Source organism: Notechis scutatus, chromosome 4 (assembly GCF_049901735.1).
Source record: "Notechis scutatus isolate UNSWTSFEM ecotype Mainland chromosome 4, rNotScu1.2, whole genome shotgun sequence".
Taxonomy (NCBI): Eukaryota; Metazoa; Chordata; class Lepidosauria; order Squamata; family Elapidae; genus Notechis; species Notechis scutatus.
The window spans coordinates 137,728,242-137,740,877 of NC_142012.1; the positions used below are offsets into that span (position 1 = coordinate 137,728,242).

Here is a 12,636-nt window from a genome sequence, read left to right on the forward strand (position 1 = left end):
ACCAAGATCAGTATAAAGCATTAGATTCATATGTTAGGCTTGCTAGGTTATATAGAGATAGCCCTGTAAATTACTTGTCCTGTTCATTTGGATTTTTTTCATCTTGTGTTTTGGAGGATATATAAAGAATATGTTTTGTTCAACTGTCTAGAACAGACTGGTTCCATAGTTACAGTGGGTGAAGAATGCCTCTTTGAATGAAGACCGTATTCATGTAAGACATCAGTCTATCTTTTTCTGTATTTCACTATCAATCCTGTAATTTTTTTTCTCATACAGTTTTCCCACTACAAACTTGTTTGTTCTAGATAAAGAATCATTTTTGACTGAAGGAAAGTGAGTTCTTGGATGGGGTGGGATACATAATAGAAAGTTAGGAGGATTTTGTTCCAGACATAACTTTTCTACTCAACTGGCATAATCTGAATCTAACACGCTAATCTACCACTACCTATTCTTAGTAGTCAATCTATTTGCTAGTTGGGTATACTTGTATCGGTCTATGCCACATTGCTTTCCACCGTACCAGTCCAGTTTGAATGTCCTATTTATCAAATCATATTCACATTTCAGTTTTGTTGGTCAGATTGGAAATAAATTAAAGATGCATTATGGAAGGGATTGTTATGCTTTCATGAGGAATAATTTCAAATAATTTTTTTCCCCACAGTATTATAATGGGTCATGAGGAGCTCAAAATCTTGGCTCCCTTGAGTGCTTTTAGCATTTGGATTAACATCTTTTGCAAACACTGGAGTCAGCTAAAGGCTGGGAATGAAAATATTGTTCTATATTATATTTCTTTGGAGAGAAGCAAAATAGAACTCCAGAATTCATAAAGGTAAGGGCAAAAGGCCAACTTTTCTCAAATTTAGCTTCAGCTTTTCATTTCTGAAATGAAACCCTATGCCTTGTTTTTAATATTGTAGGAAGCATCCTAATGCAAAAAAAATGATATCTTCAGCAAAGTAGTTATCTGCTCTCCCCATCTATTGACCAGCTCTAATTCTTCTGAGCGGCATCAAAATGCTGAGCAGACACCTGTCATATAAAATAAATTGCATTTATGTTTTGTCAAAATTACTGGGAAAAGCAAAAGCACCAGTCTGCTGCCTTACCGCCCTTTGACAGAACTTGGCTATGTCAGTCACTGATGATTGATACCAAACTTCTGTTTGTCAGATTGCCCTCTCTGGCAGATTTCCAGCCAAACTTTCAAATCTCTTCTCTCCACTTCTCAATAAATTCAGATATGAACTCAGACTCCATTCCACCCCCTAAAGATAACGACTCTCCAGTCTAGTTTAATAAAGAACACATCATTTGGTTGTTTTCTGGTAGATATTTTCATTGCCAGGCTAGATAATAACATCATTGCCCATGATAACCGATTTTGACATCACAAAAGGAACAACCAAGCTCCAAAAACAGCAGAACCTAACAATTCAATCTTGTTGATATATATTCCCTACTATTGGAAAGAACATTCAATGAGGAATTGCAGTGGTACAGTGTGTGTATGTGTATGGGAGGTACCTCAGGATTCTACTCATTCTCCATTCCTTTTCAACATCTACCTGAAACTGCTGGCTGAAGTCATCTACTAGTTTGAGGTTCGATATCATCAAGATAGTTACATCCTCAAACCTCCACTCCTTTAACTTCAAACTATCCACTATTGACCTCACCCCATTCCTAAGAGGTCTGTAAGGAGCGTGCATAAGTGCACCATCATGCCTCCTGTCCCTGTCCTATTATCCCCATTTAATCGTACCTATTTTCTGAATTCTTACTCATGTTTATACTTATACCTATTATTTTGTAAGCGATTGACAAATCAAATAAATAAATAAATAAATAAAATGCTGATGATAATAATTACATCTTCCAACTACAGACCATCCAAGTGAAATTGTCAAGGTTCTGTCATAGTACCTGAAACCTGTCCTGTTTGGATGGGGATGAACTGTTTCTAACTCAATCCTATCAAGGCTGAGTAGCTGTGGGTATTTGGCAACCAGATCTGGGGACACTGCATCTTTGAGCTTGGATGCATAGCACTTCCTCTTTCAAGACTTGTATGTAATCTGCAGGTCTTCCCGGACTGCAGCTCCTGTTTGAAGACCAGATATCAGATGTGGCTAGAAAGGCCCTTTATCCTGCTTGTAAATTACCCAAAATCACTTTTTGTGAGATGGACAGCTATATAAATTTGCTAAATAAATAAGCAGAAAACCCCCCCCAAATCCCATTTACATGATTACATATAAGGCAGTAAGTGAAAATGTCATGTCTTCTCATTTATTATCCATTTTGGAACAATTTTATCAGAATGACCTCTGTGGATACCTGACCTGTTTCCATTATGAATTAGAGTATAGTGAATGTAATAATATTATATAAGAGTCACTATTGAATTGCACAGCCATGAAAGTCTAAATTATGAAAAAATACAAATAAATATAACACTATATTAGACTGTTCATAATATAACTGTATGATCTAACATTTAAAAATGGACAGTACCAATAATAATTTCCAAACAGTAGGCATATTATCATAGTATTTGACAAAATTTTATTCTGTCAGATATTTCACTTGAGAATTATCAGTCAATTTAAACAAGTAATCGAATTATACCTATTGCCAAAATCATGTCTTTTTTAAAAAGAGCATTGTGGTAAGTATTTGTATTGACTGGTTTAATTATTTAAAATTCTAAAGATTTACCTCTTGGATTTCCTGTGACTTAAAACACTATCCTGCTGTTAACTATGCACAATTTTATGGTACTTGCAGCTGTGACAATTAAATGCTTAAAGTAATGAGTCACTGTAACATTGTACAATAAACACATGGCCACACACACATACCAACCGATATTCATGGTTGGGTGGATGAAAGGGGGGGCATTAACTTTCAGATGGCTTGGTATTTGCAAAAAAAAAGAAGAAGTAAACATTTCCCCTCTTTGTAATATGCAGTGTGTGTATGTTTGTGTGTGTGTGTATTTAGAGCCCCAATTCCAAAGCTTTTCTTTTGTTTCAGCCTCTGAAGCAGCGACTAATAAGCTACCTGCCATACCAGGCAACGGCACTACATTTTGTCAGTGCTGGGTAGCAGGCACACATTGCATATAAATATTTATCCAGTTTGAAGCAATTTCTCACAAGCAACAACAATAGGACAGTGATGCTGATATGGGAACAAGACCCTGTAACAAATCAGGATATCTTCTTTGCTCACGTTTAACATCATCATCACAGGCCCTATAATTTTGTAACATTAGTAGCACCTTCACATGCTCGTCTTCAAATATGACAAATATCATCATTGCCAACACTGCTTCTCTGGATTCTACATGGAACAAAGAAGCCGGACTTTGTGCAAAAGAATAAATGGACATAATTTTAACATTAAAACTCAAAATAAAGACAAAGTAATAGCAGAGCATTTAACCTCCTTGGATGCTCTTCTACAGATCTCACAGTAGCAGAACCAGCTATAACTCATTTAAACTGTTGAACTTACATACATCAAAAGGATTCAACCAAACTCAGAAGACCTTAATAAACACAATGTTTTTAACACAGTATAATTTCTATTTAGTAAGATATTCAAAATCTGTCTCACATGTACTTAACCCCTGTCATTTCCCACTGTCTCCCATCTCATCCCAAATTATACCCTACATCAGTCTAAGCTTCTCTATCAATCTGATGAACTGAGCTGCAGCTCCCAAAAGCCTTATGCTTTTAAAAAACAATGTTGAAAAAATGCTACCAGGCTTTTGATTTTTGATTATTATAAATCAAAATTATTCTCCTCCAATAATTCATACTAATTTTATACAAGCCTTTCTACACAGAAGTATTGAAGATTAATATATAAATTTTTATTTCTGTCCTTAAGATCACAGATTTATTTACATACATTCCTGAAATATTTTATTCAAAACCGCTCGATCTAGTGTGCCTTTTTCCCCCTCCATTTTTTGGGAGTGGGGAGGAAGCTGCCTTTGAGTCAGTCTTGAATCCTGACTGCCTGGACAAATCCCTAGGGTTTTCTTGGCAATTTTTTTCAGAAGTGGGTGTGCCATTGCCTCCTTCCTGCCCAGCTAGATTCATGCCTAAGATGAGACTAGAACTCACAGTCTCACAGTTTTCAGACTGATGCCTTAACAACTACTAAACTGGCTCATTTTTGGTCTCTATTATACTGACTTTAATTTCAGTACTTTGTCAATACAATTTTTCTTTCAATATTTTAAAATATATTTTGTCTTTTTATGTTTCATCTCCTTTTCTTAGGCAACTAAAATCTTTTTTTTAAACTTCTAAATAATGAGGACTGTTCAGGAACAGAAGCCTACAGAATGAAATCATTATGCATGTGATGCATCAGAAAAATATATCTAAAGGATCATACTGCTGTTGGAAGAAATGTTCTTCTGGGTTCAGTTTCAAGTGGGGAAAAAGACACTGGATTCATGGAAGTTGCTTGGAAAGAAGGTTTAATGGTGGACAAGACCACATGCCTTGGAGCTCCTGGGTGAAAAAGGGAAGAGATGCTGAGAATCCCTTGGTTTTACACCCTCTGTTGGGCCCCACCTTAGTGTTTCCTGTTTCTGTGTAAGAAATGTATCCCATTGGCTGTCAGACTCCCAGGGGTGGGGGTCTTAGCTAACTTTGTAGGCTTTGTCTGGACCACATGGCTTCACCTGAGTGTTGACTAATGCAATCTTCCCAGGTGTCATGTGGTGAGATGGGTAATCCTATCATTTCCTGAGGGCCATGTCTTAATCCCATCACCCTGGAGCTGAAGGGGGGGGCAGGGAGCTGCAGGAAGCTGCTTTGTCTTTAAGGCATGTTTCTCTTTTTCTTCATCCAGGGAAATATAATGTTCTGCCTTTTTAATATTTCCTAGAATATTTCATTCTTCTAGGAGAGGGGAGGATGCTAACTTTCTACACTGCTTTGGACTCCAAATGGAAGACCATTACATCAAATCAACACAAAACTCTTGTATCTTGTAAACGAGGACAATACATTGAGGGTTGGATGAGAATTTTTCTCTTTGAAGTATTTTCATTTTGAAGGTTGTTTCTATAGTTTTTGTCAGAATTTAATTAGGATTGCCCTAATTAAATCATGAGCCTTGAGCCAAGCTTCAAAAGAATCCAAAAGATTTATTAGGAGCAACATGTCCCCCCCCCCGGTTGTTTCATAAATCAGATTCTCCAATGAAGCATGTTCATAGGCTGGGTGTCATCAATCACATTCTCCAATGAAGGATTTTTGGGCAGAAGATCCGGTAGCCTAGATAAGCATAGAATGTACTTCTGGTTTTATACTGCCGTACTGCTCCTTCATATTCACACACACACACACACACACACACACACACACACACACACACACCGTTTATGGCAACTCGAAAACTGGCATAGGAATGTTTTACAAGTTGATAGATTTTTTTTATTCCTGTCCATGGGAATTTTAAAAAATGTATTCTATTTGCACTCTAAAATCATAGAGTCCCAATCCTGATACTCTCATCCCTGCAATTTAGTATCCTGGAACATAGAAGAGCAAATATTTATGGGTTATGCCATTAAACTAAAGAAGACAAAAAAGTTAAAAAAAAAAAAAAAACCACCGAAATACCTATCCTCACAGCATCTGCCTGTAGAATTATTTGCCCTTGTTAGTTAAAGTAGACACTGTTGTGACAATAATTCTTATTTTGTCACTTCCTGCCTATTTTTAACACATATGATATTAAAAATCTGTAAAAATAGCATCATTTTCTTTGAGACTTCTGTGGCCATCTTATGTGACTTCTGAATCATCAGCACTTGTCACTTCAACTGGAGTCATTGATTCAATTAATGTGACAACTTAAATATACGCTCTTGAAATCCTAAATGCCACTGTATAATTCTGGGAAAGAAAGGTTTAGCTGAACATTAATACATACTTTTTATTAGTCTATGTATTGACATTAATGTACACTTAGCATGATTTGTTTATTTATATTAATATCTACTTTGAGGTATGGATCATAACTCTGTGAAGGAGGGGGAGAGCTAGAATTTTTTTCTAGTTATGAAAAAGTGCCTTTCACAAATATCCCATTAACTCAGTACTGTCAGTGCTCCTCTAAGTTTCTAAGGCAGTTTTTTTCTTTCTTACCTGGACATGCAAGAGACTGAAAAGAGACCTCCCTCATACATCAGCAGTGTGGAATAATTTTATACAGCATCAGGCAAGAGAAAACTGTTTTGCAAACAGTAGACCTGAATTTATTTATAGGAACAACTATGTGCAAAACAAGGTATGAAATATTATTGCCTTGTATGAATACCATATGTAAACATTTTACACAATATTTGATATGGCTATACAAATTTATTTTTCTACTAGACTATGGTTACAATAGTTAGTTTTCTGAAGACTGTTTTGTTTGATATGGTCTTGTTTTCACAGTATTTCTTTCTCAAGACCTACATTTAAAAAAATGTAAAATGTCAAAAATGTTAGACTGAAGTAATTGCTAAATCAGAACATTTTTCTGTGGTTCTTCAGCTACTGTGAAACACTGCTATAATATTCCAACTGTAAGACAGCAGTAATAATTCTTTCATTGAAAATTGATGCCTATTATTTGTTGAACAATCTAGTGAAGGTCTAGCTAAGCTGTCATCAATTCTTCACAGGTGTTAGACTAAGCCTGCTAGCTGGAGGTGCTAGAGACTGAATTCTAGTTAATTTGAAGGGCCTCTGATGACTTTGGCTATTTTGTGGTCCACCAATTCTTGCTTGCAAGCAAATGGTGGTTCTTCAAGATACTCCAGTGTACCATTCTTACTACTTTGTCATGACATGTCTGTGCAATCTTCTTGCAGCAATCAACTGTGTGGTCCACTGTTTCTTCAGCTTCTTTGTAGAGGCAGAATTTTCTATATGTTGCTGTCTTCTCAATTCTGGCTTTATATGCATCTTAAGACTTGGTCCTCTGCAGCCAATATTAGTCCCTCTGTCTCTTCTTTATTCAAGTTTCTTTTTCTTAGCCTTGCCAGGCCTTGTTGTTATCTGCTTTGCATGCTTTTCTTTTAAACCAAACATGTAATACTTTGCCTTGCCTGTCTCTTTTCTATTCTTCATTTGTTCTTTCTTGTAAGCCAGTCTGGTTTCTCCAGTACTCGGTAAGCTTTCCTGGTATAGTGATCTCATCTTACTCATCATCCCAGATATTCTTCCTGTGTCCCTTTTTTCTGTTCAACTGCCTGGTGTGCTTGCAACAATTCATGGTCACCGATTTTCCTTGGAAAGTACAATCTATCAATATACCTGCATGAATGAAGGGCATGATTCATTGTCATTATTTTCCTATCCTATTACTCTACTTGACTCCAATCCATTATTCCAGCTCCATATATATATTCACTGGAATTGCTCAGGTGTTATTTGCCTTGATTTTATTTCCACTATTGAGTTTAGACTTTAAGATTTTCTTCATTCTTATGATGTATTCACTTCTAACTTTCTTTTTGACTTCAGTGTGCTTGATGTTATCAGTTTGAAGGATGCCCAGGTATTTAGTGATAATTTTCATTCAGATTCTTGATGTTGTTTCCATAGTGCACTTTGATTCCTTCAGTTTTCACTATTTTTCCTCAGTCAATGATGAAAATGGCATGTTTGTTCAGTCCAAACTCCCCTGTAATATCCTGGCTGCATATACAGACAGTGTAGAGCAGTGATTCTATTTCAGATTTTTTCCCCCCACAGAACATCAGATCATACATATAAAGAAAGTGGGATAACCTGGCAGATGTTTTTGATATTTTATAGTCATGGGTTAACACATTCAGTATTGTTGACAGAGGAATCAGTGCAATGACAAATAGTAGTGATTATTATTATTTCAATATACAGTATATGGCCACCTATCTCATCTAAATAATTTTGGATACTCACAACAGGTAAAAGCAATCCCTTACTTTGGGGTAGAGTTTGGGCAACTGGATTGAGCTGAACCAGATGCCCTTCTCAATAAGTTGAAATACTCAATTTGGAACTCCCTTATTCTTATTCACTTTCCAATCTAAATAACATGGTAAGAATGTCATCAGCCCATCTTCACAGCTATATGTTGGGGATGCGTTATGTCATCATTATATCTCTTATTCCTCTGATTTCACAGAGCTGCTATGAAACGTTTGCTCAAACCTTGAGACAAACTCCATTGAGATTCCTTAAGACAGAATAGCTGAATCACCAGAGGCATTGTTCATCAGTATTTGAATTTGAGGCAAGGTAGACACCTGTCACAATCTTAACTTGGATGAACCTTGGTTAGCAAGATTTTAAAAATAGCATATAGTTTTGTTGAAAATTAATTCACTTAAAATTCACTAGTTACAAAAAGAAGGAAGAGAGAAATCTGGCACTTTAAGAAATAAAAAATGATTACTGTTATATGAAATTTCAGAAACACTGGCCATCTTCATGTATTTAGGCCAGGAGCAATTAAGAATTTTTAGAACATCTGGTGGATGCACTTAAAAGAAAGCTGCCATGGGAGAATTTATTATTAACAGAATGACTGCTTAGTGGCATGGCCAATCACAAACTACTCATTTGACGTGAGGCACTCTAGATACTCTCTCTTGTATTAATGGGACCTCTAAGGGGCCCCAAGGCATTTCCATAAATAACTATGCTAAAGCTGGTGTCTTGCTTGGCAGCATGCCAGCTCTCTATTTATTTATTTTTATTTAAAAGTTGGCCTACCAAATCTGTGCTGCAAAAATCCACATGATCATGCTGTGACAGAAAAACAAAGAATTTTGTCTATCTCTTTGGTGCTATTTTATAGTGATCTGAATTTCTGCAGTGCAGATTAGGAAAGAAAATGAAAATATCTTTTAAAATTATTGTTACTAAATATTTTAATTTTTTTTAAAAAAATCAATCTTTAAACTTAAAACAAACCTTTACAGTAAAAGTGCAAACTAAAAATGCAAGAATATAAAATATTCTTAAATATAAGAAGGAACTGGAATAAAATCTTATATTTTATACTTATCAACAGTCACTGGTTTACCAATGAATTCACTACTATAATATGAACAATGCATGAAATTATTGTAAGGTATCACAGAATGTCTGCCATGATAACACATATTGTTGCCACAACCTTTGATAGATAGATCTGCTTCTTCCAGAAAGGATAGACATTTCTGACAACCATTCTCTGATGTCTGAAATAATATCACTTTTCCAATTAGTAAAAAAATAGTATATTAACAAATTTATGGAAAAATCTTTAAATGTTAACATTGTGACTATAATTTTGAATTATGTACCAAAGCTGTGGAATTTGACTTTTTATCAGGAACTGTGGATATGTACTGTGGAATTTGTTTATCAAGTATTTAATTGTATAGGGACACACACACACACACAAATACACATGTGGCTCTGATCCACCATTGGGGACTACTAATAGCCTTCAGAGTTATAAAGATTACTTACCCTTGGAGTAAAGAAGTTGGTAAAGTTTTAAAATCAAAATCCTCTATGCTTGAGGGCAATTAACAACTGTACTTCAGTTGTTTTTCATAATTAATTCAGATTTAGATTCAAGAAGGCAAAAAAACATTAGGGGGAAAAACAATTTAAAGTGAGGTATAAAACACAGAAAAAACCCTAACAATGAATTTTTTAGGTCTTATTCATTCAATTCAAGAGGGTGTCTTTTTTTTTTTTTAAAAGCTGATTTTCAATGTTACTTAGAAAATAACATAGGTAGCATAAATGAAGGAATTCTCCCGCACCTCTATTTCTGGATTGTTATATTTTTCCCTTTTAGTTAGGCTCATTAAAATGCACAACCTAGAAAAATAAAAACATTTCCACCTGCAGCAAAATAACTTTTTCTTTCAAACACTTGACATTCAAATGCTAGTTGACAAAAAATACACCACGAAATAACCTATTGTTCAGCAAAAAGCAGAAAAATAGTCATTTTAAGTAGTTCTTCTTTTTCCAGTATTGTGTCAACTAATAAAACATTTCTATGCCTGTTTTAGAGTTGCCATGAACAAGATTCTGAAATCATCATGCTCATTCAGTTTCCCAAAACTTGCCTATTCTAATACCTATGTCATCCTATGAAGAGAAGCATCTCTTCTCTTCAGTCCTTGAGGTGTTACTTCTCTTCAGCTGAAGTCTTAATTGAGGTGCCTTTCAATGGATTGTACCCTATGTTCAACTGGTATTCCAAAGGCTCGACATGGGCAAGCTGTGGCAAAGGACTTCAACTGAAGCAAAGCATCCAGACCATGATGGAATTACATGCTTCAATGAGTCAATTATAATATCAAGATTGATGCCTTTTCCACGTCAAAATGTTGCCACAAATTGTATTACTCCTTCAAGAGAAGTGAACGTAGTTCTGCTAAGCAGAACTGCTTCATAAGGCTTCAGTTTTCTGCTTCACCCAACCCCAAAATTATTTGAGTCATGGCTTGCTGAACATATCATAATGAATTGGTTGGTACATAATGGCTTTCAAAATTACTGGGTATAATAGCCAGAATATATGGCACAAAATTGCAAATTAAGATGTCACAAAAAGGGGAATCATTGAATAGACAGGAAATTCTAATATTAATTGCATTGATTTAAATTATTTTAAATTACATATAAATCAAAGCAGATTAAATTTAGCTTTCACCTTAACTTTACCTTCTATCTCAACAATGTCCCAATACATTTACAAATATATCAGAAGTTGTTATCCATAAAAATATTTGGCACTGTCATCCAGAACTTTTTTTTGCATATTTCATAGCATTTAGAAATAATTATGAGTCTTTTGTTGTAATGAAAACTGACTACTTCTTGGTTCTGAGGTAATTAATTGTCACTTCTTTTTTTTTTTTGAAAAAAGTTTTATTAGTTTTTAAAGACAAACAAAACAAACAAAACATAAAAACATCCAACATTCCATAAGTATACAAACAGTGTGTCGGTTGGTTTACCAATTTTTTTGTGCATCCATTTCATAGTCTCAATTACAATTACATTACATAATGACTCATATTATCAATCAAAAATTATATACCCTAGTATCACTATTAAACAATCATTTGACTCTAATTTTATTCATTCATGCTTTGCGAGATAACTATAATTTACTTAGTTTATTTAATAGCAAATCGTATAATCATACCAGATCTATCCTAAAAACATTATAATATCAAATAAAAAAGAAAAAATGTCTCTTTATATATTCATTATTATCTAAAATTCCAAATATTCTATTTATTATGTTTTATCATCCAACCATCTATAGAAAAGATCCCAAATTTCATAAAATTGTTTATCCTCTTGTTCTCTAATTTCAAATGTCAATCTACTCATCTCAGCACACTCCAATATTTTCTTAATAATTTATTCCTGCAATGGTATTTTCTCATTTTTCCAGTTTTTTAGCAAATACAATCCCAGCCGCTGTTAATACATTTACAATCAGGTATTTCAAATCTTTATTATATGTATCAGGTAAGATTCCCAATAAGAAAATCTCTGGTTTCAAGTCTATATGTTTCTTTGTCATTTTTTCCATTAATTGTCACTTCTGATAAATCCTTAACAAAAATATGCCAATAAATATGTATGTCATGCTTGCCATCTGCTTTCTTTGGTACCATATGTTAAGAATTATCAGGGCACTTTTTGTTTATACCTGAAATCATTCTGGTCACACTGAGATTTTTGACCCAAGGTAGCACCAAATCATAACATTGCACAAGAAATAGTATATTAAACTCTCCCTGGGATTCCATTTCAAAAAGATCACAGATATCATGTTGATTGTAAAAATAATGCCTTATAGATCCCCACTGAAGCACCCAGTAATCAAATGGCCTGTTGGATACCCCTACTTATAGCTTTACTTAATACCCAGTTATTATAGTATCACCCAAAACTGGACAACTACTAAAATAAATTATTTTCATTTTTAGTGATACTTATATGGGTTTGAGAGTTTTTATTACTATGGTGATTTTTTTTAAGTGTCAAAATATTTTCTGAGGATAGATTGATACATCAGGTAGAATTTTAGAGTTTCTACCGTAGGGGAAAAAAAATCCATTATATAGATTCAATGAACTTATTCAGAATAGTCTATGTAAGATACTATTAGTAGTATCTGATGACCTCCTTCTAAATATGCTATTTTAGCTGCTGCAAAGGCATGTTCTTTAACAAGCAAAATGACACCATACATATGGACAGCAGAAGTCAACTATTTTTGACTTCATATTTTTTAAAAACTGAGTAATGATTTATCTATAAGCAGGAACCATACTCAAAAATGAGCGAGATAGAGAAAGAGAGCAAACAGATAGACTTTCAGCTGCAAAGTGATTGGGGTGAAAGAACAATCTATATTTCTTGCATAAATAAACTTGGATTTTATTTTTAATGGTGTACAATATATATAAAATAAAAAGACAGTTGACCATGAACAGGATCAGTTTAGACCAATTATCATTTTTCACCTCAAATTTGCCCACAGGGTTGTTTTGATAGCAAAACAAAGAAGGAAACCCTAGTG

The 12,636-nt window shown here is 34.4% G+C and overlaps 1 protein-coding gene across 5 annotated transcripts in view; it reads right to left on the bottom strand.

The window, feature by feature from the left end:
* SPHKAP (SPHK1 interactor, AKAP domain containing) overlaps positions 1-12,636 on the bottom strand; it is a 72,326-nt gene that overhangs the window by 23,816 nt on the left and 35,874 nt on the right. The gene's annotated exons all lie outside the window — the stretch shown is intronic.